Source organism: Vulpes lagopus, chromosome 14, assembly GCF_018345385.1.
Source record: "Vulpes lagopus strain Blue_001 chromosome 14, ASM1834538v1, whole genome shotgun sequence".
Taxonomy (NCBI): Eukaryota; Metazoa; Chordata; class Mammalia; order Carnivora; family Canidae; genus Vulpes; species Vulpes lagopus.
Genome location: NC_054837.1, coordinates 18,022,015 through 18,049,985, shown reverse-complemented (window position 1 = coordinate 18,049,985; position 27,971 = coordinate 18,022,015). Strand labels below are relative to the sequence as shown.

Sequence of the window (27,971 nt, the reverse complement as noted above, 5' to 3'; positions counted from 1 at the left end):
CTGCTGTGTCTCTGCCTCTCTCTCTCTCTATGTCTATCATAAATAAATAAATAAATAAATAAATAAATAAATAAATAAATATTTTTTTAAAAAAAGAACAGTACAGGTCGTATAGAACAGTATAGGCGGTACACTATAGAATAGAGAGCACAGCACAGAGAGTACAGTAAAGGTAGCATACTGCATAGTACAGATGGTTCAGTATATGGTATGGATAGGATAGTACAGTACAGGTAGTATAGTATATAGTATAATATAAATAGTTTAGTACACTATAATATAATAAGATAGTGTAACGTGGTATAGCACAGATAGGATAGCACTGATGGGATAGCATACAGCATACTAAAGTTTAGCATAAATAGTGCAGTGTAGTGTAGACAGTATAGCACAGATAGCATAGTATTAATAATAAAGTGGAAAATATTGTATTACACATCATATCACATCATCTCTAGCTACAGCATAACCAGGAAAGGATTTAAAGCAATTGTGTGCACGCCAGACCTCAGGCTCTGAAGAGCGTCCTTCCAACATCCCTACCCCCCTGCCTGCCCTATCAGCCATCCTCCTGCAGAACTCGCAGTGGTTCATCTTCACTCAGGGTCCTGAAAACAGCCTAACGCTCAGCAGCCTCCAAAGACCCAGTAACCCTCATGCCTGGTCCAGCAAGCTCCTAAATTAACGATGAGGTTTGTAATGAGCTGCGGCTCTTACGCTGCCATGCCCGCGTCTGATACCCCCATTAGGGCCCAGCAGAGCCACCGCCAAGCAAATTCCCTGTGTCTCAGTGCAAAGGGGAAACCTTAGGAGTCCCTGTAGGCAGAGATCTCCCCAACGATATCATATCTCTGGACTCCACTGCCTGCCAGACGCAGTCTATATTGCAAAATAGTCTGAGGAAAACAAATGATGGCAAGGACCTTCCTCCCACACCCACATTTCCTGGCGAGAGATGCTTCAGTGGCCGCCAGGGCCTCTCTGGAGCAAGGAGACGGGATTCCTCCCCTTGGCTGAACCAACTCACAGTCCAAGTGGAATTATAAGAACCCCTTAGAGCAGGCAGTCCCAAGCAATTCAAGTAGGGCTTTGACCATGATGAGCTCATTTGTTTATCAATACAGTCATTCATCCTATAAGGAGAGTTTATTGAGCACCTACTGTGTGCCGGGTCCTGTGTGCTGCAGATGCAAAGACAAGCAAGACAGAGTCTCTGCTCCAAGGGACTCTTGATGGAGTGGCCAGAGGTGACTGGGATATTGTGGGAGCCCAGCAAAGACATTTTCCTCTCTGTACCTTGCTTCTCTCATCTGTAAAATGGACACAGAGCCTGATACACAGAAAGCACAGTGTGTGTGTTGGCTATTATTCTCATCAGGGCTGTGATGGGTAAACAGAGAGGGCTAAGGAGGGCTGGCTGGACAATAAGGTGCCAAGAGCGACACCCGAAAAGAAGACAATATCATATTAAGAACAGGAAACCAAGTGGAGGGAGACAGCAAGGACAAACATTCAGAGGTGTGGAGGGGAATCCATCAGTTTCAGGGACAGAAAGGAGACTAAGAAGACTGTAAGTTTCCATTTTATTCTAGGGGCAGCAGGGAGCCCTGGATTCATCAGATCTGCAATTCAGGAAAAACTCTGGCTGCAGTGCGGAGAATGTTCCAGGAATCCAGGCAAGAAACAGGGGTGGCCCGGGTCAGGGTACTTCGAAGTGAGGATAAAGACACTGAGAAGGTCACTGATGAGACACTGGTTCTCCAAGGCCAGGGACAGGGTCTATCTTGTTCACCACTGTGTCCTGGAGCCTAGGACAGTGCCTGGCATACAGTACGTGCTCAGTAAATATCTGTGGATTGAATGAACATGGAGGGAGAGGAGCAGAATGTCAGTGCTGTGGGGAGGGATGCAGGCCTGCGGCAGAAGACGGAAGACCCCCTGAGATATGACAACCCCATTTACGCTCCCCTGACACAGTATTGCCACCTTCTTTTTTTCCATCCAGAGACAGATATGAAGACTCAAAGAGACAAAGCAATTTAGCTAAGATGACAGAGCGCAAAGGGAGCAGACACTGGACTCTACATCAAGTGCTCTTTTGACCACTCCTCGACCTGTCCTGGAGGCTCAGAGCATAAGGATCACAGAGGGCCTTGCTGTGGGGAGAGAAGGGAACACACTCCCATCACGCCAACCCACGTTTCACTGCTCAGAAATGCAGGTTTTCCTCCAAAGTGAAACTGGGTTAAAAGGCTGTCTTCATCTCTGTGTCTCAGAGACGCTCTGGCCTTGATGCTTCCAGAGTCTCCCCAGGCACCCACCACCTCCACTCTCCCACCTGCCACTCCCCGGAGCAACTTTATCTCTGGGTGTCCAGTTCCCCAACACACTCCAGGAAAGCAGGTCAGTAGGTTGAATTGCAGCATTAGCATAAATAATTGACCCAGTGTGGTGGCCACCACTAAAGGACTTTGTGCAAAGCCCACACCAGAGTCCACAGCCCCAGACAACCAGCCGTTTCAGGTTGTACAGAGAACACAGAAAAAAAAAAAAAAAACCAATACACCAATCTGCTGAGTGTAGGATGTTGGCCAATTTGGTTCTGGCCTCAGCTGGGTATTTGCATGGCTTCAGATGAGCCTCCCACAGGTTACAAGATAATTTCCAGGGGAATAAATTTGTGTTTTACTTCCCTATGTTCTTCTCTTCCCAATTTCAAGCAGGTATCCAGGCTGTTGCGAGACCTGGCCTCAAGGATGCATTTGCAGGGCAGGAGAACAGAAGCCACCCACAAACCAGAGGCTGTTCTGGTCTTCCATAGGGGGCCAGGGCAGGGTGGCAAACTCAAATGCCAAGATGGGCCACCAAAAGGAGAGGGGACCACACGTACAAGGACACGGAGGAAAGAACGGGAGGGCCACTCAATCCCTTCTGAAAGGGCAGCTACTTGTATTCAGCTCCAGCCTGAAGTTACTGAGGATACCCCAATTCTTCACGAGCTATTGGACATCTGGGTTTTTATGTAAAGTATTCCGCTTTTTTTTTTTTCATCTTGGAAGCTAAACTAATTAATTTAAACAACACAGAAACGGCAAGCCTATGGAGATAGTAAAAAGATCAGTGGTTGCTAGGGGATGGGGGGAGGGAGGGAACACAGCGGATTTTTAGGGCATGAAGCTACTCTGTATGAGACAGTAATGGTGGATACAGGTCATTACACACTTGTCAAAACCCACGGGATGTACAACACACAGTGAACTCTAACATAAACTATGGACTTTAGATAATAGCAACGTACCAGTATTGGCTCATCAGCTGTAACAAATAAGCACACTAATATAAGATATTTATCAGAGGAAGCCCAGGGCAGGGGTGTGTGTGGGGGGGGAGCAGGGTTGAAAGGGTATATGGGAACTCTGTACTGCCTGGTCAATTTTTCTATAAGCCTAAAAATCCCTACTCCTACATAAAGTCTATTAATAATGCAAATAAGCACACAAACCGAGCAAGCAAAAGTGAAATACCTCGGGGATGGGGGCTCTCATCCAATCTTAACAACTGCCCATCTGCAAAGTCACAGCAGTGCCAGAGGAAAGTGGGGAGACCCCTGATACCAGAAATACCAATCTGGGCACAGGTCCCCTCCCGTCTCCAGGGCTGGCTCAGAAATTGGCCAAGTTTCCAGATTTGGAGAAAACCTGCAAGACTAGTGCATGCTTTGGTGGTGACAGGTGGACAGGGTAAGTCCCTGGGGGATATCTACCCACCTTCAGTGAAGGAGCCCCAGCAAGGATGAAAATTAGGTTCCTCGCAAGTCAGTAGAGACTCCACATCTAACTTGAATTCGCTTAACAGAGATTTAAGAAAGTTGGTATTTCTGGTAAACCTGGATTTGTTGGCTTCAACCGATTCCTTGATACCCGCCACCCACACCTGTCTGCCTCACTGGAACGCAGCGCTTTGTCAAACCTGACTCTTAAATGTGCTGGTTCTTGAAATATACAGATGGGGTGGATTTCAACCCATTCTTGGAAAGGCATTGCTCAAATCCAACTAAAATTCATCCACTGATCCCTCTGCTACTGGGTCCGGTTTACAGGGAAACTAACCAATAGTCAGCCAGTTGTTGAAAAACCAATTGACTGATGGAACAAAAGGCATGACAGTCCCAAGAGGTCAACGCTTCCAGAAAAGCCCTTCGTGAGATCAGAAGCCCCTAGAAATCTCGGCGGTGAGCATATGGGTTCTGTGAATCAGACAGACCTGGGTTCAAATCCCAGAGCCACCACTTAGGAGCTCCCTACTGTGTGCCAACCGCTTCACCAGTATTGTTTAAACACTCTAACAGCTACTGTTGGTTGCGTTTACTAGGTACCAAGCTACCTCAACTAGGCAACGTGGGAGTGACCCATTGCAAAGAGGGGACAACAGTTCAGAGACACTAAGTGGCTGTCCTGAGTCACCGCGTCATAAGCAGCAGAGTGAGGTATGTACCCAGCACACGGCCTTCCTCCTCTTTTTGACGATCTGAATCTACTGCCTCCGTTTCCTCTCCATCCCCAATCTATTCGTGCAACATAGAGCCAATTAACAATGATATTTTTTGTTCATGGGGGATTTTTAGTTTTGGCAGGCATTTAAGAACCGTCTTAAATACAGTTTCAGAATATTACATCCGAACACTATTTGAGCTGCAGCGAGAAGCTGTTGGTGCAGAATGATGGGGGGGTCGGCACACATTTCGGAGACCCCAACACGCCTCCTTACATACAGAGTCTCCACAGAAGTTCCCCCACTTACCCCGTGTGGCCCAGGAGAGGCGTGGGCTCTCATCGGATCATCAACGTCTTCCCCAGACAACGTGGGTGGCAAGGGTAATAATAGCAGTTTTAGTTGTTATTTCTACAGCACGAACTATGTGCCAGGTGCTGGGCTGGGTGCTCTGTGTAGATTATCTCATATAAATCTCAGCACATGGGGACGCCTGGGTGGCTCAGTTAGTTAAGCAGCTGCCTTCAGCTCAGGTCAGGATACTGGGGTCCTGGGATTGAGCCCCTGCATCACAGGAAGCCTGCTTGTCCCTCTCTCCACTCCTCCCCCTGGCTTGTACTCTCTTGCTGTCAAATAAATCAATAAAATAGATTTTTAAAAAATTTCAGCACACACTTAGGAACTCGCTTCTATTGGCATCCTTACTGTACATCAGAACACCGAGGCTCAGGTGAAGTAACTTGCCCAAGGCCAGGCAGCTCCTCGGTGGTAGCTCTGGGATGTGAACCCAGGTCCGTCGGATTCACAGAGGCTACATGCTCACCACTGAGTTTTCTGGGGGCTTCCAGTCAGTGTTGACTTCTTGGAACTGTCGTGCCAGTCAACTGGTCTTTCAACAAGTTGTAAATATGTTGCCTGCCTATTCCAGGGCTGGTGTGATGGCCACAAGGCTGAATAAAGCTGGGTCTCCCTGCTACGAGCCATGATGGATGTGTGCCTATGGTGCGAGCTGAGGGCCAGGAACAACACGCTGGCCCTGGAATGGGGTGGCTCCCTACAGTGCCTCTGAATAACCTCTACACTAGCTGTCCAGGTCAAAGCTGGCCTGCCCCACACTCTGCTCTCCCATAATTAAGATACCAAGCAGCTAACAGCAGAAGCTTTACATGTCTGAACTAGAGAGCACCTAAGGAATGATCCCCATCACACAGATGAGGAAACGGACACTCCCTGGAATGGACTGAGACTTGCCCAATGATTCAGAGTAGACCCAGAACCCAAACCCAGGTCCCTTCACTCCCCACTCTGAGTTCTTTTCACAACGTCCCTGTGATGGCTAATTTTACGGGTCAACTTGACCCGGCCATAGGGTGCCCAGACATTTGGTCAAACGTTACCCTTGGGGTGTCTATGGGGGTGAGATAAACACTTGAATTGGTAGATGGAGGAAAACAGATTGCCCTCCCCAGGGTGGGTGGGTCTCAGCCCATCCTTTGAAGGCAACAGTAGAACACAAAGGTGGAGGACAGGTACATTCACTCGCCCCCTGGTTCCTTCTGCCTTCAGACTCGGACTCACACTGGAACTTACACCGTGGGCTCTCCTGGGTCTCCAGCTTGCCCATCGCAAATTGGGGGACTTCTCGGCTTCCATAATGGCATGAGCCAATTTCTTACAATAAATTTCTCAGTGTTTCTGCCTCTGTCATATATATATATATGTGGACACACACACACACACACACACACACACACATTCTGTCTCTCTAAGAAGAACCCTGCCTAATGCAATCACAGTGCAGCCAGCAGGCTGGGATTCAGGGTATATTTGCCATTCGGGCAACACATTTGCTTTTAATATGGTCATCCAGAGTTCCCCACTGTGCGGTATACATATACTCATAGTACTCCACAAGGCACTTTTAGGTGGCTCACATATCAACTGTCCTTAAAGTGCTAAGAATCATGTAATTGTTTTAATGGGAATTGTTAGAAAAATTAGAATTGAGCATCAGACTTCGACTTTACATGTACTGTCACTTAAGGATGACACGGAGCAAAATAGTGAGTGGATATAAGATCCATTTAAAGACAAATGTGCAGCTCTGGGAAAATTCTTGAGGGCAGATTAAGAAGTATTGGAGTTTGAGGACATCATTAGTCCAAAAAAGAGACACTAATGGAGGAGATTTGGGATTTCTGAGCATGGCAGTGGGAATATATTTTCCATCTGAGAAGCTTCTAGAACCCTTTAGTAGTGGGCAGAACAGTGGCCCTCAAAGATTTCCTAATCCCCAGAACCTGTGACCCTGTCACCTCAAGGGCTAAAGGCACATTGCAAATGGATTAAATTAAGGGTCTTGAGGTTAGGGAGGTTATCTTAGATCATCCAGCAGGCAGATGTCATCATAAAGGTCCTCAGAAGAGGGAAGCATGAAAGTCAGAGTCAGGGCGCAGATACAACAACAGAAGCAGACACAGAGCATCATGATCAATTACTGGTTTTCAAGATGGAAAGGGATCATGCACTAAGGAACATGGGCAGCTTCTAGAAGCAGGAAGGGGTGAGGAAATGACCTCCTCCGAGAGCCCCCCAAAGGCACCTGCCCTGCCAACATCTTGATTTTAACCCAGTGAGACCCATTTTGGCCTTCTGACCTTCAGAACTGTAAGGAAATAAACGTATGCTGCTCTAAGGCATCGAGCTGGTGGTAATTTGTTATGGCCACAATAGGAAATACACCTTCCAACACCGGGGGTGGGGGGCCATCTGCTCCCCCCTGAAGTGCACCAGCCTTCCCTCCTTCATTACAACAGGAGTACCTTCAAGCTCTTGCTACCACCATGTGCTGGGCATCGCACTTCCCCTAGACCAAGGAAAGCCTTCCAGAGCTGAGGCTGCCAGGGACATCACCTGTCTTCTCCCTTCTCTGCCAGGATCTCTGCCTGGGGAGTGGTCTGCATGGACCACATCCACAGGCCCTCCAGGTTCTTTGGCTTCCCCTTAACAATGATTAGTAGGAGAGCAGGAGGGGAGATGGCGGGTTGCGAATGACCAGGGCACTCCTTCCTCCAGCATCTCTCTCTCTCTCTGTCTGTGGGGCCACGAGGACGGGCTGAGCCCCTCTACTGAAGACTCCAGCTCCCGTAGGTGATGCTTTCTACACAGCTGACTTCCCATCACTACTCAGAATAGCTCCCTCTGCTAACTCTGGAGTGCTGCCCCACCCCTTGTGATTTCCCCACATCGTGCCCCCCTCCCATTAAACTCTCACCCACTGCCCAACGTGAGTGAGTGATCACTTCTGCTAAGCTCGCGACTGATGCCCCAGACAATGGGAACATGGCAGAGACAAATTAAGTCACTTGTCCAGGCTCCAGAACCAGGCAAGGGAAGAGCCAGTGCTGGAGCCTAGGTCTGTCCAAAACCCCTGGCCACAGTTCGCCAGGGTGGCCTGCAGGCCGTCAGCTGCAGACAGCCAGAGGACAAACTGTATCTAGCTTTCTTTTTCTTTCTTTCTTTTCTTTTCTTTTCTTTCTTCTTTTTTCTACCTATTTTTCTATTTGAATTCATTACTAACAGTTAATGATCTGGAGCTCTTGAATACAAACCCGAGCTCCTGTTTGTTTTTTAAGATTTTATTTCTTTATTTAAGAGAGAGAGAGAGAGAGCACAAGCAGAAGGAGCAGCAGAGGGAGAAGGAAAAGCAGGCTTCCCATTGAGCAGGGAGCCCGATGTGGGGCTCAATCCCAGGACCCCGGAATCATGACCTGAGCCAAAGGAAATACTTAACTGACTGAACCACCCAGGGACCCTGTCCCCACTTATCTTAAAATTTGAGAAAATTAACCAGCACTGTGCTAAGTGCTTTTGTGTGTTAAATGGTTTAACCCTCCCAAGTGCTGGCACTGACCCAAAGTTCGAGGTAGGGAAACTGAGGCACAAGATTAAACTGCTTGCCTGAGGCTGCCTAGCCAGCAGGTGGAAGAGCTGGCATCTGAACCTAGCTCTCTGATCGGCCATAGGAAACGGAGCCATCGGACGTGGCACAGGATCCCCGCACTGCCAGGTCTGCCACAAACCGGCCTTCACCTCACCTGCCTGGCACCTAAGGGCATTAGAGTTGCCACCCCTTCCCTGGGCTTTTCGTTGTCTCCAGGGGAAGAAAGCCCAAGCCCCCTCCTCCCCCTCCAGGTTCCTGAGATGGAATCATTTTTACCCCAGGGCAGGCCTGGCCATCCAGAACTCTTCATCCCAAACGCAGCTCACCGAGGAAACTCGCGCGCACCTAGATCACACAGCCCTGGTGCCGCCCAAGCCCGTGCTCCTCCAGCCACACCACGGATTTCTAATTGCGTCCAGTGCGGGCTGGAGCCGGGAAGCATGTGCTCCCCAGCCCTGTGCCCAGAAACACAGAGCCCTTGTTCCCCGGCCCCCATGCCGCCCTGCACGGGCTGGACCCTTGCCTCGGCTGGTCTGAATGGGGCTTCTGACTCTGCTCCTCCTTGGGCACTGTGCCCTATCAGCCCAGCAGTGGAGAAAACAAGCCATGCAGAGGCACTTCCTTAAAAAAAAAAAAAAATCTCTGAAATCTAACCTGGCAAGGCCTCCTTCTCCCAGCGCATGGCCTTTGGAATGGGCAGTTTTGCCGGGTTCTGTTTCCTCTCTTTCTCCTCCCGGCTATTCCTCTGGTTTCTGCCTCTGAGCATCCCAGGATGGGCGAGTCCAGCTCAATGCCCTCATTGTCGGGGGAAACCAAAGCTCCCAGACGCCTTGAGATGGGTCCAGGAGGCCAGCGCCACCCGGGAAAGGGGATCTGCGGCCCTCTTATCACTGAGCAGCTCTCCCAGTCGGGCTCCAGTGTGGGCAGAGCGAGGGCGGCAACAGAGGGATGGGAACTATCAGAAAGTGCTGGTCAGACCTCAGGGGAGACAGACAAAATTTCTAGAAAAAAAAGAAAAAAGAAAAAGAGAAGTGTTATCTGGCCAAAGAGAGCAGTTAACTGGCCATTAGTCTATGGAGTAGGTTTTCCTCTCCAAAACTCTCGGAAATTAAGAAGGGAACTGGATGAGTCCTGGGGAGTCCCCAGAGGCCACACAGTCACTCGGGATACACATGGTGCCCAGGGGTGCAAGGCATTGTGGGAGGTGTCTGGGAGAGACACCCAGGAGGGCCCGCCAGGCACAGGGAGGCCTGGATGTGACCCCGGAATTTGGTTCTAACTGGCTGCGTACCTGGGCAAGTCCCTCCCAACAGAGATGATCTTGGTTCATCCACCTCTGAGCAAGAACCTCTCACAAAAGAGTTCTGGAGCTGGATGGCAGTGATGGTACATTACGAATGTACAGCTGATCCCTGAACAACACAGTTTCGTAAATCCACAGAATTTTTTTTTCAATACAATATACAATACGGTATATATATGTACTTTCTTTTCCCAATGATTTCATTAATAACAATTTTTTCCTCTAGCTCACTTTATTGGAAGATTACCGTATATGATATACATAACACACAAAGTATGTGCTAACCAGCTGTTGACTTTTAATCGTTAAGAATTCCAGTTAAAAGGGGCACCTGGGTGGCTCAGTCGGCTGAGCATCCAACTCTTAATTTTGGCTCAAGTCATGGTCTTGGTGGTTTGGGATGGAGCCCCACATCAGGCTCTGAACTCGGTGTGGAGTCTGCTTGTCTCTCTCCCTCTGTTCCTCCCCCCACACTTTCTCTCTAAAATAAATAAAGTTTTAAAGGAATTTATTGCAGGGACATCTGGGTGGTTCAGCGGTTGAGGGTCTGCCTTTGGCTCAGGGCATGATCCCAGGATCCAGGGATTAAGTCCCACGTCAGGCTCCCTGCAAGTAGCCTGCTTCTCCCTCTGCCTATGTCTCTGCTTCTCTCTGTGTGTCTCTCATGAATAAACAAAATCTTAAAAAAAATTGAATTTAAATTAAAAAAATAAAAAAATTATTGCAAGGGGGTCAGTACCCCTAACCTCAGAACTGTTCAAGGTCATCTGTTTTAATACCACTGAACTATATGCTTAAAAATGGCTCAGATGGCAAATGTTAGGTTATGTGTACAGCTATCCCTTGAACACAGGTCAAAGGAGGGCTTGAAAGGCGGGGACGGAGGGCCACGCTGCAAACTTCTAGCGGTTACACTGGAAGGCTGGTTTGTGGCTCCGACAAAGGGGCTTTTCTTTCAGAGCTCAGGGAGGTCTGCTCAGAGTATATGCCTGGCCTGGCCACACTCAGGACAGGTCACCATCCACGTAAAGTACTGAGGACAGTCCCTGGCACACAGTAGGTGACTAATAAGTACTTGTTCGCTGAATTTCCACATAAGGAGTGTACAGCCTAATGGGGAGGATACATAAATGGAAACACCGTCTAGCTGGGGCTATACAAAGAGACATGCAACATACTTGGGCACCCATCTGTCTCTCAGGAAGGCTGGACCTCAGCTTCCTCATCTGTAAAATGGGCTGTGAAAAAAAAAATGGGCTGTGAACATGGCTTGGGGGCTAGCTGGCAAAAGCTCAAGCAATGTGGGTGCCTCTTACATGCTTCCACTCCAGGACCCTGGGAAAGCTTCCACAGAGAGGAAGAGAGAAGGAGATTAAAATCTGGGGGAATTGAAAAACAAAACAAAACCTGCAAAGCCATTGTTATCATCTTCTTCCATCCCAGTACTGAATTAAGCCAATATTGGGTCCTACTGTCTTTGGCCAAAAAAAGAAATAAAAGACCCTCTATTTGCTCAGGGGTTTGCTGACTTGACCTCGCCTGCAGGTCTGCTGTAACCCCCTAGCCCCATTCAGCCCAGTCCCCACCCCTAACCACTGGGCTTATTGAGATCAAGGCTAAGGAGGGAGAGGTTTCTCACGGCTGGGGGGCCTGGTGAATTTTACAGGGTCTCCAGCAGGACGCTTGGAACTGCAGTCTTGATAATTAATGTGTCAGTGGGAGCCCTTTGATCATTTGTCCTCAGCAGACAAAAGGCAAAGGAAAGACTCTCAGGGGTGAGGCTATTATCTGAAGTGGGGTGGGGAGGGCTTGTGCCTCCTTGTCCCCTGCTTAGAAGTCAGCCTCAGACTCCAGAATCACATGGGTCCACTCCACCCTGGCTGTGTGACTCCAGGCAACTCACTCCACCTCTCTGATCCTCAGAGTCCCCACTGGCAAGAGCAGGATGATGACAGTAATCCATGATGTTGTCAGAGGCACTCATAAGGTGATCCATCCAAAACATAGTGGCTGGCCCGTAGCAAATGCTCAATAATGGCAGTTAATGCCCTATGAGGGTATCTGATGCTTGAAAAAACTCTGAATATGGTTTCTAAGACCCAAGTTTGAGCCTGGTTCCATCACCATTACCATGAGATTTTTACTCACATCACTTAACCTCTCTGACCCTCCTCTGTTATATGATGGAAGGAGTACAAGCCCTGGAGAGGATTATGAAGAGGACCAGGATCGTCACTGTAACAAACACAACGGCAGCTCTATTTATCGATCAAGTCTACTACTTAACTGTTTCCCAATCCTTGCTTTCCCTACTCGCTCAGGCCACCACCTCCCACGCATTCATTCATCCAACGGCTGTTCAGTGATCCACAGCACACCTGATTTACCTCTTCAACACACCAGGCTCTCACCTATCCCGCCTGTCAATGCCAGGCTCGGCATTCCAGCCCCCTCAGAGACAACAGTGAAGGACCCCAACGTGGAACTGGCATTCCAGTGCCTCAGTTCTCCATGGGGCAGTTTTGCCCCCTTCCCCTCCTGGGGACATCTGCCTGTATCTGGAGATGTGTCTTCAACTGTCAGCACCTGGGGAGGGGTACTACTGGCATCCAACAACGTACAGGACGGCTCCCTTCAATGAAGAAGTACCTGGTCCGAAAGGTCAATAGCCTCAAGGTTGAGAAACGCTGTTCTCAAAGGAAGCAGTAGAGAGTAAGCAAAATAAAGAAGTCAACCACAGGGCAGACCGGAGGGTGGAAAGGGCTATGGAGGAAGAGCTCAACTGGGCCGGGGAGACCAGGATGGGGATGGAGAAGGTGAGAGCAGCTGGATTTACTGAAGTTCTTTTGCTGGTGAGGAGAGGAAGTGAGGAGTCAGAGATGAGGCTTTGAGCCTGAGCGTCTGGAAGTATTAATAAGCAGTCCGACCTGGTGGTCTCTTAATACCCATTTTTAACTCTTCTCTCCAACCAAACCAATCTCCTCCCTTCTCAGCACAGCAGCCAGGACAATCTTTCTAAGAGGGAGAGCAAAAGAGCCAGGTGGAGCGAGGAAGAGCAGAGGGAGAGGGGGAGAGAGAATCCCAAGCAGGCTCCACACTCAGCATAGAGGCCCATGTGGGGCTGGGTCTCACGACCCTGAAATCAGGACCTGAGCCAAAATCAAGAGTCGGATGCTTAACTGATTGAGCCAGCCAGGCACCCCCAGGACAATTTTAAATAGAAACTTGGTGCACTCAGTTCTCTTCTCTATTCTCCCCCCACCAGACTTCCCAGATGCCCAGTGGATGCCAACCTTGACCCCAAAGGTATACCATGTCACGAGCTCTCTAGATCCCCTTGCCTCACCCCTAATCCTACTCACCTCCACCCTCCAGCCACAGCACACCTGATTTACCTCTTCAACACACCAGGCTCTCACCTCTCTCGCCTGTCAAGAATCCCATCTTTCACTCCCCCACCCACCCACCTTTCACTCCTGCCTGACCCTGTTCCTCTTGAAGGCTTCCGTTTAGATGTTACCTCCTCCAGGAAGCCTTCCTAGACACCCTCTGCTGGGTAAGGGGCCTCCTCTGGGCTTTCACACCACCCTCTACTTCCTCCACTGAAACACTGATCTCCTGGTTTGTAACTCCCTGCCTCCTCTACCAGGCCATGAACTCTGTGACAGTGGGCATGAGAAGCATCTCTCTTACCATGGGCCAACCATCTAGGTTTGCCTGGGACTGAGGGGTCCCCAGGATGCTTAGACTGGAAAATCCAGACAAACCAAACCCAGCTGATCGCTCAAACTGTATTCTTGAGGCTTTACAGAGTCTAGTCCAAGGTAAGCCCAATTCTCATTTGTTGATAGAATGGGGAGTAAGAGATTTACATATGTTTCGTAAATGGATGGATGAAGTTCATCATCAAAGAGTTAATAATCCAAAACCATCAGCCAGACTTCTGGAAGACCCTGGAAGACCTCAACCCCATTGCATTCTGCTCCAAGCTCCAAGCTCCTATAAAATTCATAGTGTTTCTGCTCTCTAGCAAGGGCCCAGATTCAAGATCAGAATCCAGGCCCACCCTCCTGTCTGTAAAGAAAGGGAGGTCAAGGCCATGGGCAAACAGCCAGGATGGCAAGTCCAAAGACCTAATTCTTCTGGACCGAAAGGCCAGCCCACCCTGGGCAGCACTCAGCTGCCCCACCTCAGGGCCCCAGTTCCTTATTCTTACACTGCCCCAGCCCTGTTATCTGACCCTCCATCCAGGACAGCTTATCTCCCTGTCTTTGGGTAGCCTGCAAAACTAGAAACTTGAAAATGCTTCTCGGGTGTTATTTTTCTCTTTCTTTCGTATTTTCTTTCTTTCTTTTTTTTTTTTTTTAAACTTTTTCTGGGGCAATCAACCCTCCATCCTTATCACATTCTGAAAAAAGGGGCTAATCGTGTCCTCTAGCCAGGTGGCCTCTGTGCCAAGACAAAAGCTGTTTGGGCTGTTCCTGCACCTGTAAATTTGGAGCTCTAAGAGGCTTCTGGGACACACAGGGGGCACACTCCACACCAGAAGTAATCTGTTGCACTGGAAGGGGAGGCTTAAAAGAAGATAGCAGAGGGGGTCCTCTGTAGATTAAGGGCAAAGGGGTATATTTCAGGTGGGAAACCCCCCAGATATAATTATCAGGGAGAGCACAGGGGATCTTCTCGTGGGACCCATGAAAACAAAACAAAGATGAACAGTTTGGTGAACTGTTACACAATGAACACACGCTCACCTTCAGGGCAGGATATAGAACAAGCCCCTTCCAGGCCCCTTCCCACCCCACCCCCCAAAGTAACTGCCCCCTGACTACTGCAACCATTTTTCCCTTGCTTCACTTTACATGTTGACCTAAAGCAAGTAGGCATTCCTAAACACTCACGTTTAGCTTCTATTTCAAGCTTTTTCTAATGAGAATTAGATACTGTATGATTTTGTATGTCTGCTTTGTTTGCTTGGCATTATTTTGTGCACGATCCATCCTTCTCCGGCATGTAGCTGCAGCTTGTTCCTTTTTACTGCTGTCTGCTACTCCACGGTGTGTTGGAACTTCCTTTTACTTGTCTATTCTATCATAAGGGACATCCAGGTAGTTTTTGGTTTTCTCACTAGTGTGTTATTATAGAAGTAGACACATATTACGTACATACAGTCATATAGTAGTCCTACCAGTCGAAGAAAGAGAGAATACCTACGCAGATCCTGGTTATTGTTGAGTCTGTATCTCAGAGTAGAAGAGCAGATTAGAGGTGGTCTTAAGCCACTTCAGTAAATACCACCAGATGGTTTTCCAAAGCAGTTGTGCTAATTCATGCTCCCGCTGGCAGTGCATGAGGGTCCTCAGACCTCCTTTTACATTTCAGTTATTAATCACAACCTTTTGCTGCACCATGTGGCAGGTTTGGAGTGTGAGCACCGGAAGGGAGCTCAATAGCTCCCTGACCCCACCCCGCCCCACCCCCACCCCGAGCAGGCAGCCTGGTAGGGGCAATACAGGGTAGTTAAAATCATGAACTCTGAAGAAATGATCTGGAGTTTGTAGCGCTCATGGCATGAGAGATGTGACCTGGTCTAAGGGAGCTCCAGAGGAATTCTCAGAAGCGGTACTTCAGCCAAAATACAAAGGAGGAGTTGCAAATAATCCGGTGAAGGAAGGGTAGAGATGGAGAGGGAAATACATGCTGGCCAAGTGGCACAGCATGTGCAAAGGCCTAGAGGTAGAGGCAATAGAGTGAGTTCAAGGAGCTAGGGAGAGGTGCCTGGATGGCTCTCTCAGTTAAGCATCTGACTTTTGATTTTTGGCTCAGGTCATGATCTCAGGGTCGTGAGATCAAGCCCTGCATAGGGCCCCATGTGTGTGGAGTCTGCTTATGGTTCTCCCTCTCTGTGGCATTTGAGTGGCTCAGTTGGTTAAGCATCCAGCTCTTGTGGTTTCAGCTCAGGTTATAATCCCAGGGTCATGACAGCAAGCCCTGCATCAGACTGTGTGCTCAGCACAGAGTCAGCTTGAGGTCCTCTTGCTTTCCCTCTATCCCTCTCCCCACTCACACATTCTAAAATAAATAAAACCTTTAAAAATATACAAAAAAAAATTTTAAAAAGATTCTGTCTTGAAAGAAAGAAAAAAAGAAAAAGAAAGAGAGAGCTAGGGAAAAAAGGCCAAGAGAGCTAGATCTAGACTCCATGTTGCTAAGGGGCCCTGGCACAGAGTGGGTACTCAGTACGTATAAGGAGCATGACCATCTCCCCAGGTTGCTAGGGCTATAGTTTTGCAGGAGAAGCTAAGCTTGGCTGAGTACCTACTATGTGCCCGACACCTCCTTAGGAGGCAGGAGCTACGGGGACACCTATGTTGCCAGTGAGAACACGGAGACTCAGAGAGGTACAGTGACCTGCCCTTAGTCACACAGCAGAGGGTGGGAGCCAGGATTGAATTCTCCCTCACCTGGAGGGATGGCCACTGAATTATCTTCTTAGCCTCTGCATATAAATTTTTATACCAGGAAATCAATAGTGTGAAGCAGGAAATCAGAGAGAACATTAATAATCTCAGGCAGCAAAATGAACTCCTTCTAAAGTGGTCACTCTCACCAAATTCCGTCCAATCCACAGAGCCTGTTACAAATGGTGCAGCTCAGAGTGAAAAGGTCCCTCCGTGGCCAACCACAGCGATGCCAAAAGCACACTGCCCATGACCCAGGTTTCTAGAATAATGGGCCGGTATGTCTTCTGAGGTTATCCACAACATGAGCTCTGTTCGGTGAGGCCAGAACCAGCTCCACATCCCCCTCCCTGGTGACACCTGATGTTACAACATTGGCCTGAACGAACCCACAGATAAGCCTGCTTGGTCTGTCCTGTGTTTTAAGATCATCTGAATTAGGGGATCCCTGGGTGGCTCAGTGGTTTGGTGCCTGCCTTTGGCTCAGGGCGCGATCCTGAAGACCCGGGATCAAGTGCCGCGTCGGGCTCCCGGCATGGAGCCTACTTCTCCCTCCTCCTCTATCTCTCTATCATAAATAAATAAATAAATAAATAAATAAATATTAATTAATTAATTAATTAAATCTTAAAAAAAAAAAGATCACCTGAATTGGTGGCCAACATTTATAAGGGGGTGAATTTTGCATAAAACCCTGGAATCCTATTGGAAACAATAATCGAAAAAGATGCGGGTACCCAGGACTCAGCACTCCCTGGTGACAGGGGCCAGGAATTAGAAGCAAGAGCCCTTGTAGTCAAGGCACCTGGTCTCTGGTTCACTGAGGTCCCTCTGCTCAGTTTCCCTCCCATGGAAGGGTCCAGATATACAACCTCTCCCTGCCTCCTTTGAGGCATTACAGCTTTTAAAGCTGGTGTGGTGACACATGAGGTGGGGCTTGTTTGGGGACAGTGGCTTTCAGCAACCAAAGCTGGAAGGGAAGTGACAGGTCCAAGGCTCACAGCAGGCAACAGGATATCCAGGCTAAGCATTCTGGTCAGAGGTGTCTCCCGTCGCCCCAACTACTTGAGGAGCCCCAGCCTGGCTTCTATTAGCCGGTAACAATCACCAGCGTGGCAGTACTGAGGAGTCAGCACATCCTGAGCACCTGGCACACCTGGTCTCATTTCAGCCCCGCAGCACTGGTGCCTACTGGACAGCCTGCCAAGAGGTCATTTTAGTATGACCAGCATTTGCTTCCCCTTCTTCAGTTAACTGGGTCCTGAGTTTCCTTTGAGGACCAATCCCTCTCCCACTGTGGGTCTTGTGGCTCAGGAAGCTGCAGAGAGTATTCACCTGTCACAGGGCCCCAGGGATCATGTGACTTAGATTGGGTCCATAATGAGTGGTTCCAAGAGGCCTGAAGGCTCAATTCCAGCACTTGCTGGAACTGGGCATGCAGTTGGCATGATGGAGACATGGAGCTACTGATGGGCATCTGTGCCCAGAAAGAAAACAGCCAGAGCCAGTCTGAGTAGGAAGCCCACACAGAGAAAAGGAGAGTCAAAAAGCTATGAGGAAAGAAGAGAGAGCTTGAACACTGTCGAGCTCCTGGATCCAGCTACTCCTGAAGCCAGACTGCTAGTTACATGAGACAATACATTGAGAATAAGAGTGTAATGATATTTAAGGTGGATTTTGTGTGTCTTACAATCCAAAGAATCCTGTTGAATATAAATACTGTCATTAATTTCCATTTTACATACGTAACTGGAGGCTAAGGGGACTGACATAAATTACCCAAAGTCACACAGCTGTGAATCGGTAGCACATGAATTGAGATTCACCCTAAACCTAAAGCAGTTAAGTCAGAAATCTTATAGGTCTCTTAACGGGCTGTCCCTGTGCCTGTAGGAGCTAAAAGTTGGGGGTTTTCGGAACAGCACATGTTCAGAGCTGCTGGTAGTATGTTGGGGAGGCCGGAAAGGAGGCTGCACTGAGATGAAATATATAATTATTATTTAAATCAGTTCAGATGCCATAAGGAGAAAAATCAAAGCTTTCCGTGGCATTTCCCCAGTGCCATTTTTAATTCTATCTTATCAAAACACGGCTGGGATTTGTTTTTCAAAAAGAAAAAAACTCCTTTAATTTAAAAAAAATTCTCTAATAAAAGTTAAAATAGCCCACAGGCCATCAGGTGACAATGGAAGGAAGACGGGGGAAGACGGGGCACTTCAGCAACTTAAAGCAGATTAAAAAACTAATTTGTTGACTCTTTTTTCCAAAGCTCACCTCTCCCTTGGAAGGCCATGTGTTTTGCATAATGAGCCTGAATTCCTGAAATCACTGCTGTCTGCTCAGCTCCCTCTTTGTTGGGATTTCAATGGGCTCCCACCTCACGTGGGGGTGCGGGGTATTTTTCTTGTTGCTCCAACCAGGGTTTAATGGAATCATTTCACTCTCTTGCTTAAAATCTTTACAAGGTTTTCCACTGCCAGAAGGATAAAGGCCAGAACACATATGAGGCCCACGAGGCCCTGGGAATCGTCCATCTTCATTGTGTACCAGTTTCCTCCCACCCACCCAAAAGCCCTAGTGTCCCTGTCCTTGGTTCATGCCATTCTCCTTCCCACCCCAGGGCCTTTGCACATGCTGCTTCTGCTGTCTTCCCATTCTTCACCTGGGTAATCCTGCTCATCCTTCAAATACCAGCTGAATTTTTCTCTGTCTCAAGGCAGCCTTCCTTTCAAATGCCCTAACTTGTACCCTCCCAGTGTCAGACACTTCCCTTCCTGACAGTTACCCTGAGTTGCAATTATATGCAGGAGAGCATCTTGGTTTTTTTCTCCATTGTCTTCACAGGGCTTGCATGCAGTAAGTGCTCGGTAAGAATTTTTTAAGCAAACAAATGGGTGAACCTTGATGGATGTGAGGGCCTAATATCAGCATGCCATGGCTTCTCTCAACACCTGGACTTCCTTTACTACACCCTAAGCCCCAACCCATTCTCTCCCAGCTTGTGTAAAAATCTGCTTGCACATTCACCTTTGGGTGTGCATGACACCCTAAGCATTAGACCATGCTGTGCAGAGAACGGAGTATGGGCTCTAGGGTGGGACCCATGTTCAAATCCCAGCTCTGCTACTTTAGACTGTGCCTCTCTAGATGTTCTTTCTTTTCTTTTCTTTTCTTTTTTCTCTTTCTTTCTTTCTTTCTTTCCTTCCTTCCTTCCTTCCTTTTTCTTTCTTTCTTTCTTTTCTTTCTCGTTCTTTCTTCTGGTTAGATGGCTTGTCAGTTGGGAGTCTCCTTCCAGGGCCAAGCACAGAACCTGGAAGCTCTGGTAGGAGGTAGGCACCCAATAAAGGAGTGCTGGCATAAATGAATGGATACCCAAGAATACTTCTGAATGGAAGAGAAAGCTCAAGTTCAAAGAGAAAACTGCCCAGAGATGCCCTGGCTGGTTTGAGGACGATGAAGAAATTGGCAAATTCATCCCTGGTCCCGACCAGAGGCCTATGGATACTTTGATGATGCTGGAAGGAATCTAAGTTATGCCCATTCGAGAAAACGTCTTCTGGCTTGGATGATCATCACTGTGTACTTAATATACGCAGGGCATTTCCTCACTGAGTCCCTATAACCCACCACGGCAAGCATCATTGTTCCTGTTTTATAGGTGGGGAAATGGAGGCACAGTGAGCTCAAACAACTTCCTGAGGCTCACTCAGCTTGTGAGTGAGAGAGCTGCGGTGCGAACACAAGCCTATTCAACTGTGCAAGCCAAGGTCCCCACTCCTGAGTCAGACTGGAGTCAGGCAGGCCACTGGGCACGTATGAAGATGTCGCTGTACTTCTTGGAGGCTGTGGCACCTTCGAAGCTGGCTCGCCACTCAAGTCCATCCCAGCGCCCGGTGCTGGCGGGCCTTCCTGTGCACTAGCCACCCGATAGCCAGACCCCGCGTCCTAGTGCTCGCGCCAGCCTGGTTTCTGCAGGTGGCTGGTTCCCAGATGAGATCAACAAGATGGGAAGCAAACATCCCAGACACCAAGCGCGGACAGAGTGCTCTGGTGTTCGGCAGCCGCTTAGGTCCTCCGTGGGTGTCCCCATTTTACAGATGAGAACACTGAGGCGAGAGAGGGGACCACTCGCTGTTGGCAAGTGGCTGGCATCTGAACCCAGATTTGCCTGCCTGCAAAGAATGTTTATTTCTTGAGTGCCTACCATGCGCCAGATACTTTTCTAGGTAGAGCAGGGTATCACTTACCTGACACCATAAGAAACAGAGTTCTACGTAAGTGAATCTTCAGACACCTGAGGCATCAGACACAGAAACGCTGACCAGCTTAACCACGGGGATGGAAATATTTTATACAATGAATTATTCTTGACCCTTCGCCCTGCCTACTGAATGGGGTTCACCGGTTCTTAGAGCCATCACAGAGCCCACATTGTTGCCATCCTCTAATACCGCACCCTGCATCACACTGTTCTAGAACTGGTTGCACGGTTCTGTCATATTGAGAGGAGCAGAAGCTACTGGGATGAGGGGGGCACTTGATCCCTGTGTTAAATCCCCCCTGGGCTGTGATTCTTTTGTTTTCATGCTTATTTTCAAGATTTTTCCTTTTTTTTTAAAGTAAACTCTACCCCCAATGTGGGGCTTGAACCTATGACCCCAAGATCAAGAGTTGCCACGTTCTACCAAGTGAGCCAGCCGGGTGCCCCTCGTGCTTATTTTGATAACCTCTTCATCTGTACCCTTGTTCTCAGGCTGTCAGCTGTCGCTCCTGGCTGTAGTCACCATGCTTTCTCTACCATCCCATATAGGTCTGATTTGCTCGTTCTGCAGGCTATAAAAGCCCAGGCTGTAAGTCAGGTTCCTGAGCTTATCAGAATAGTGTGCAAACTAAGAGTAAATAGGCTCTGAGGGAGAAATATTGGCTCTTTCCTGATATGGACACTGTGGCAATTACATGGGATGACTTTTTTGTTCCATTTTATGTATAGTTGAGTTTCTAGGACAAAGGGCCTGCAATCATGATGGTGATATGCTTAAAGCTTTACAGAAATGAAAGCAAGTCAGATTGATCCAGAAATTCTGGATTTTCTCCCTTTCCAAGAGGTAGGCATTCAAACTACAAAGAATCCAGGCCAGCGGCTTGTTGACTGACACCTTGTCAGGGAGACACTGGGGCCATCTTGGGGACAGTCTAAGGGAAGGAGAAACACGAGTGGTCTGCCATCCCCAGAAACTTCTCCATGGGTCATCATGGCAAATGTTGTGTGGCCCCAGCTTCCTGGAGGTTCCGGGACTGAATCCACAAAGCCAGAGCCCAGTGCACACTGCCCTTGTGCCCCAGACCCATGTGAGCTGGCTGCTGTTCACAGGCCTAGAAGGGGATTCTCTGGCCATCCGCAGTCATTCATGCCCACCCAGACTGCGGGCTCGCCCACAGACCCACACTGGCCATCCTGAGTGGGGAAGGAAAGGTACTTGCTCATGGCCACAAAGTCAATGGGTAGCAGAGTGGAGACCCAGATGCCTCACTTCCCATCCAGAGGCTCTTCTCTTCTCTTCCCTTCTCTGGGTCTCCATCTCCGCATCTCAGAATTCTCCTGGTTCACCAAGTCAGAGAGTCTCTGGAGGTGCTACCCTCTTCCTAACCCCCTGGATCCAAGCCTCACGCACCACCTGACCCACAGTGATTCAGCCAAGCGCACGAACTGTTCGCTTCATCACTCTTGGCCAATGCCCAGGACCCTGGCTGGGCTTTCTAAGCTCAGAGGTCAGCAATTTTTTTTTCTGTAAAGGATATGATAGTAAATATTGTAGGTTGTGCAGGCCGTATGGACTCTGTCACAACTACTCAACTCTGCAGTTGTAACTGGAAAGCAGTCATAGACAATACATGAATGAATGGCTATCCCCATGTCCCAATAAAACTTTATTTATAAGAGCAGACAGGGGACTAGACTTGGCCTGTGGGCCATAGTTTACCAAGCCCTGTTCTAAATCATTCCCAGCGGGGTCCAGCACCTCCTCTAGGACAAAGGTAACTAACTTTTCCTGGTTTGCATGGGACTCTCCTGGTTTTAGCACTAAATCCTACAACCTGGGGCGCCTGGGTGGCTCAGTGGTTGAGCACCTGCCTTTGGCTCAGGTCGTGATCCTGGGGTCCTGGAATTGAGTCCCACATCGGGCTCCCCGCAGGGAACCTGCTTCTCTGTCTGCCTATGTCTCTGCCTCTCTGTGTGTGTCTCCCATGAATAAATAAAAATATTTTTTAAAAAATTCCTGCATCTTGAAAAACCTCACAGTTTCAGACAAAACAAAATGGTTATCACCCTATCTGGGATCCCGTGACCCCTAGTTTCTCCCGTCTCAGTGTTAGTCTAGCTATGACATTCAACTGTCTCCTCCATAAGGAAGAGGAGAAAGAAAAAGAATAGGAGGCAAAAGGGCTCCTATGTGACTTCCCATGTCCCAGGCACCGTGTGAAGGGCTTGGTCAACAGGACCCCCTTTGATCCTCCAACAGTCCAGGATGGTAGGGGTGAAGCCGCTCTCAGGAAGGGGTCAAGATTGGACTGGATCCCAGTCTAATCTGCCTCCTTCTTTCTCTCCAAACTGTAAGCTCCTGAGGACAGAATTGGGATCTCTCACCTGAATAGCCTTAGTGCCCAGCACACGGTGTGATAATTAGAAGGTTCTGAGCAAATACTGATCATCAGCGATCACTCATGTTGAATGAATGAGCACGCCCATGAATGAATGAGTGAATGAATGAATCATCCCTCAATCTGGACAAACACTTCCCATTTCTATGACATGATTATCTCCTGCCTATCCAAACTCCAGGCAAGGTAAGCAGAAAATGTCAAATATAGGTTATGCTGTCATTTCTGTCAAAATACACCTGCTGGCACTGGGGAGGCAGCATGACAACATATTTAAAATGTGGTCTCTGAAGTCGGGTGATCCGGGTGCAAACCCCAGGTATGCCTCTTCTGGGCCGTGTGATGAGACCGGCCAACTCACCTATCTGAGCCTCACAGCTTACAACAGAAGACGGTGCCCACCTCTGAGGGCATGGGGCACGGAGTCAGCTAAGGCCTCCGAAAACATGTATACATTATCATCATCACCACTGCTGATGTTGGGATGAGCAGAAACAAGGTAGCGACAGCGGATATCCGGACTGAGAAGTTTAAGTGTTCATTATGCAGCTCTGAACAAGCACCTGGGCCAAGCAGGGGATACATACGCATGCTGGTAACTGCACAAGCTAGCTAGAACCACAGCAATGGTGCGTAACAGACGCCCATTAAACCCCAGGAACGTACAAGAAGGAGCATTTCTCTCACTAAGCTGTTTGTGGCCAGCAGGAGCCTGACTGAGCTAGGCTGTTTATTGAGGTTTGGGCTCAGGGTGGTTGGACACATGTTCATTCTGGGGCCATGCTGAGTGGGTGGCAGCTGCCGTGGGGAAGCCCCTCCCCAACTCATGGCAGAAACAGGGCGCCCTCGAGACCTAAGCTGGGAACGAACCCACCGTCACTTCCACCTCACACTAAAGACCAAAGCCAGTCAACATGGCCAAACCCAACATGAAGGAGCAGGGGCATAAACCCGGCCACCCCTTGAGTGAGGGAAATGGCAAAGTCTCCCAGCTAAGCGCAGGGGGGCATGCAGGAGGGAGGAACTGGGTTCAGTGGCGTCTCCACCACAATCACCAAACACCAGCCAACCCTTGGAAAGCCAACCCTTGGAAAGGGGGCCCCACTGGACCTACCCCCCTCACCAGGTTCCTCTTCGGCCCCTCTGCCTCATCAGCGTGTGGTTCAAATCTACAAAAGACCCTGAGTGCTAGCAATGGCACTCCTTGGGGACCCCATCCCCATCTTCCCAACATCTGGACCTGCTCCGGGGAGCCATTAATCTCGGGCAATTTCTTTCCTCACTTGATTTGTTTATTTAAGGAAAACAAGTTGCTCCTAATTAGAAGCACTGCTGTCGAGATGTTCGGTGCGTCCTGGGCTGTCTATTTTCAGACCTTCTGCCTAAAATTATACCTGTGCTCTTAACATCTGTGAGCTTGCTCAGCAACTGTCCTGCGTGCAGGCTTTCGATGAGAGAGGCTAGAGGTGCTGTGGGAGCCCAGGAGCCGGGCCATGGGGGACACGGGCTTCAGAGCAAAGGCACTTGGAAAAATGCACACACAACATCCCCACCACCTATTCGGAGCTGGCACAGATCACCGAGTCAACACTTGGCGTGTGCACAGCACAAACACAGTCCTGACCCGAGCAGCGGGGTGAAGAGTGGCTTCAAAGGTTCCGAGAGGTTTTCTGTTGGGAAGCTCTCAGCTTACATCCACCCCACACGCTCTTACACCTCTGCTAAGGATACACAGACACTCCTGTGGAAATGCACACACACACACACACACACACGAGACACGCACAGAAGTTGCACTGCCCCACAGACAGGCAAACATGCTGCAGGCACATACACACTCAGAAACACACTCATGTGTAGGAGACATGCACAGAAGTTATACTGCAACTCCCAGAGACGTTCAGAGACACACGTACATGGAGACACCCTCCAATGCGCACAGCAACCAACACACCAGATACCCATACTCAGAAACATGCACAATGAGACCCAAGCAAGCATGCAGTGCTACACACAGGAATGCACACTCAGGGACACAGGCATGTATACAGAGATGCACAGGAAGTTTACCCTGCCATACACACAGGGATACACCCACAGAAGCACACATATATGTGGAGGTACTCACAGGGGTTACAAACATGTACACACACGTACACAGAGATAAGGAGGTGTGCAATGCTATACATATGTGGGCACAAAGGTACACTGAAAAACCTGGAGGCTGTAAGCACATACCACAGGTTCACGCTCACAGCATTGCACACGCATGCAGGCACTCACACACACCCAGACACGTGCACACAGCACACACGGCTGCTCATGCAGGCACCCAGACAGGCTTGCCCAGCCTCTCAAACGGGTTTTGCCACCCAGACCGCCTCCCCCACCAGACACATGTGTGCCATAGTGCAGCCACGCACCTACCTGGTCACAGACACACATCCAACTCATATTCACCCGACTGTTCAACACTCGCAAGCGTGTATGCGTACCCACACTTGCTGTGACTCACACAGGCACACATTCCCTTGCAGACATGCACACGCACACACTCAGAAATCCACAGAGAAGCAATGCCACAAGTACCCACCCAGATCGACACTCTTCACATGTGTACACACACACGCATAAGGTTTCTATGTTCTGTCAGACATATGAACACGTGGGCACAGACCTGCGTGAGAATGCACTCATTTACACACAGGCACCTACACACGTCCACATCGTACGCCACCAAGAAAGCAAACCGTTCATGTTCTCAGAGTCCTAAAAGTCAAGCCCACAGGCCGAGCCAGCACCTGGCCTACTGCTTCTGCCCCAGTCCCTACCGCAAGCCCAGGAACTCACTCCGTGGCAGCCAAGATGAGGTCTGCCCTCCCCACCGGTGGGTTACGCATGGACCCAGGGGACCCCTAGCTTGGGGAAGGACACAGAGGTCCCAAGCCTCAGAACCACTCAGAAATAAACAAGACCGACCAAAACTGCTGCCTTTCCCCATAATCTCAGCAACCATACTCCCTTACCCCAAACACGCACGCTCATGCATGCACACATATACCCAGGCACACATGCACGCACAGGCGCGCGTGTGTGCACACACGGCACTTTCCCTAGCGCAGCTGTTCCTCTAGGGAACAACAGCTTCGCCCGTTCCAACAGCCTCAGCAGGCTGGGCGCCTGACGCCCAGACATACTGAACTTCTGGGCCCTGGGTCCCTGCACAGCTGCAAAGTTGAAGCCATGGAGACAGCTTACCTCCACCTTCTGTTGTCATGGCGACGCAGCAGCTGGGCGCATCAGGCCCTCCCTGACTGCCCTGAGCTCCTCTCTAGGAGCTGCTGGCCCAGCAGAGCTTTTATGAGGAAGCAGCAAGGGGGTGGGGACTGCAGGTGTCAGCTGATTGGAGAGAACAAGGGCCCCCGCGGCTCCCCCCAAGGATCACCTGGTGCTCAGGTGGGACCCGGAGAGCTTCCCTGGGGAAACAGCACCGCCTGCTCATACACAACACCCAAAAACACAGCCCTGCTGCTGCATGCCTGAGCCGGCGGAGATCCAATCTTCACCAGACTCTACGGTAAGCACTTCCCATGCACCATCCCAGTCGGTACCCCCCGCCCCAACACTCTTCCTCCCAGGAACTGTGAGTTCCCCATCTTATGGAGGCCCACCGAGGTCTGGAGGGTGAAGTGACTGGTCAACCTCAGACGCATCCGAGTCCCAAGCCTCTCAAGCGCTACACCACTTTACAGGATTTTGAAGATCTCGTCAGTGATTATTGCTCTGTGTCTGAGAAGTGCCTGAACTGGGACCTCTGAAGACACGTGAAATCTCTTCATTTTGCAGAAGCAGCCACCAGAGCCCAGAGAGGTCTAGTGATTCACACAGCAGTCTCAAAGCTCAGTCTTCTGCCCCAGAGATGAGGTTTCCCCAGGACCTCACCAGCCTCTGACCTCAGGTCTCGGCAGCCTAGGGAAGCAGCTCCTAGCATGGCCCTACCCTCACACCCCAAAAACTGGCCCAGGACCACACAGCAATGCTAGTCCCCAGGGGCAGATGCTCAGCCCCAGCAGGACCAGCACAGTATTTTCAAACTTCAAGTCACAGTCAGAAGCACTTTCACCGCCTGCCTTACTGACCAAGCAGTCCATCCAGATGACCCCAACCCTAGGCTGTAACCTCCCCGAGGCAGCACGATGCTATCTAGGAGGCTGTGGCCACAGGGGTGACTCCAAAATGCTCCTCAGAGACCAGGTGGCTCTTTGGAGCCTGCTTTTCATTAGGAAGAAGAATTCAGCCAAACTCATGAGCTATGTGCTGGGCTCTGCAGAGCCTCTAGGGACCTGGACTGGGTGAGGACTATCCACGCCCTGAGCCACAGACCAAGACGCCCAGAGCCTCTATCCAACTGTCCACTGCAGCCCCTCTTTCCGCACAAAGTTTGTGCCTCCCCAGTGAATGATCTCCTCGAGTGGCCCAGGTAACTTCCCCCAAATCTTTTGCTCATCTCAGGAGCTGCAGGTGATGGGAGGTGATGCCCACCTCTGCTGCCGTCTCTGCCCAAGAAGTGAGTCGGCTCCTGTGATGACACCTGGGGCTGTGGGCAGGGCTTGGCCAGAGGCAGTGTGAGTGGGGGCCGGCTCCGGTCGTCTCTCCTGGTCCTGACACACGCAGAGACACACGCGGAATGGGCTGAAGCAAGCCTGCGAAGCGGTCCCCACAAAGCCCATCCCCTGGGCAGCCCTGGGAGCCGCCTCCAGACGCAGGACAACGCATGCACCCGAGGATCACCGCAGCAAGCACCTCCTAAGGCCAACTCGAAAATAGGAGCGGCCCCTTCTCCTCGGGAACTCTGCCCTGGCGGAACAGGGGGAAGTCGAGAATTACAGGGGCCCGGCGCCTCGCCCCCGGCCCAGCTCAGCCTCGGGCGCCCAGTGGGAAGCCCGCAGGAAGGACGCTTGGGTGAGCCGCCGCATCCCCTCCTGCGCCCGAGGAGAGAAAGTTTGTCATCCACCGGCGCTGGGCTGTCCCCGCTGCGGGCTCCGTCCTCCCCGGGCTCTGCGCGCCGAGCCCCAGCCTGCGGGAGGCGGCGGGACCCGGGAGCCCGGGCCGG

General features: G+C 49.9%; 1 protein-coding gene across 3 annotated transcripts in view; it reads right to left on the bottom strand.

Annotated features, from left to right (window-relative positions):
• Positions 1–27,626, bottom strand: part of WSCD2 (WSC domain containing 2) — a 117,399-nt gene extending 89,773 nt beyond the window's left edge. The window contains exon 1 of one of the 3 annotated variants that reach the window (XM_041729365.1): positions 27,401–27,626. The gene's annotated coding sequence lies outside the window, so the exon portion shown is untranslated. Of the gene's footprint in view, positions 1–9,088; positions 9,192–26,116; positions 26,162–27,400 lie in introns of those variants that run through there. The other 2 variants (XM_041729367.1, XM_041729366.1) reach the window with 2 other exon arrangements.
• Between the last annotated feature and the right edge of the window lie 345 nt (positions 27,627–27,971).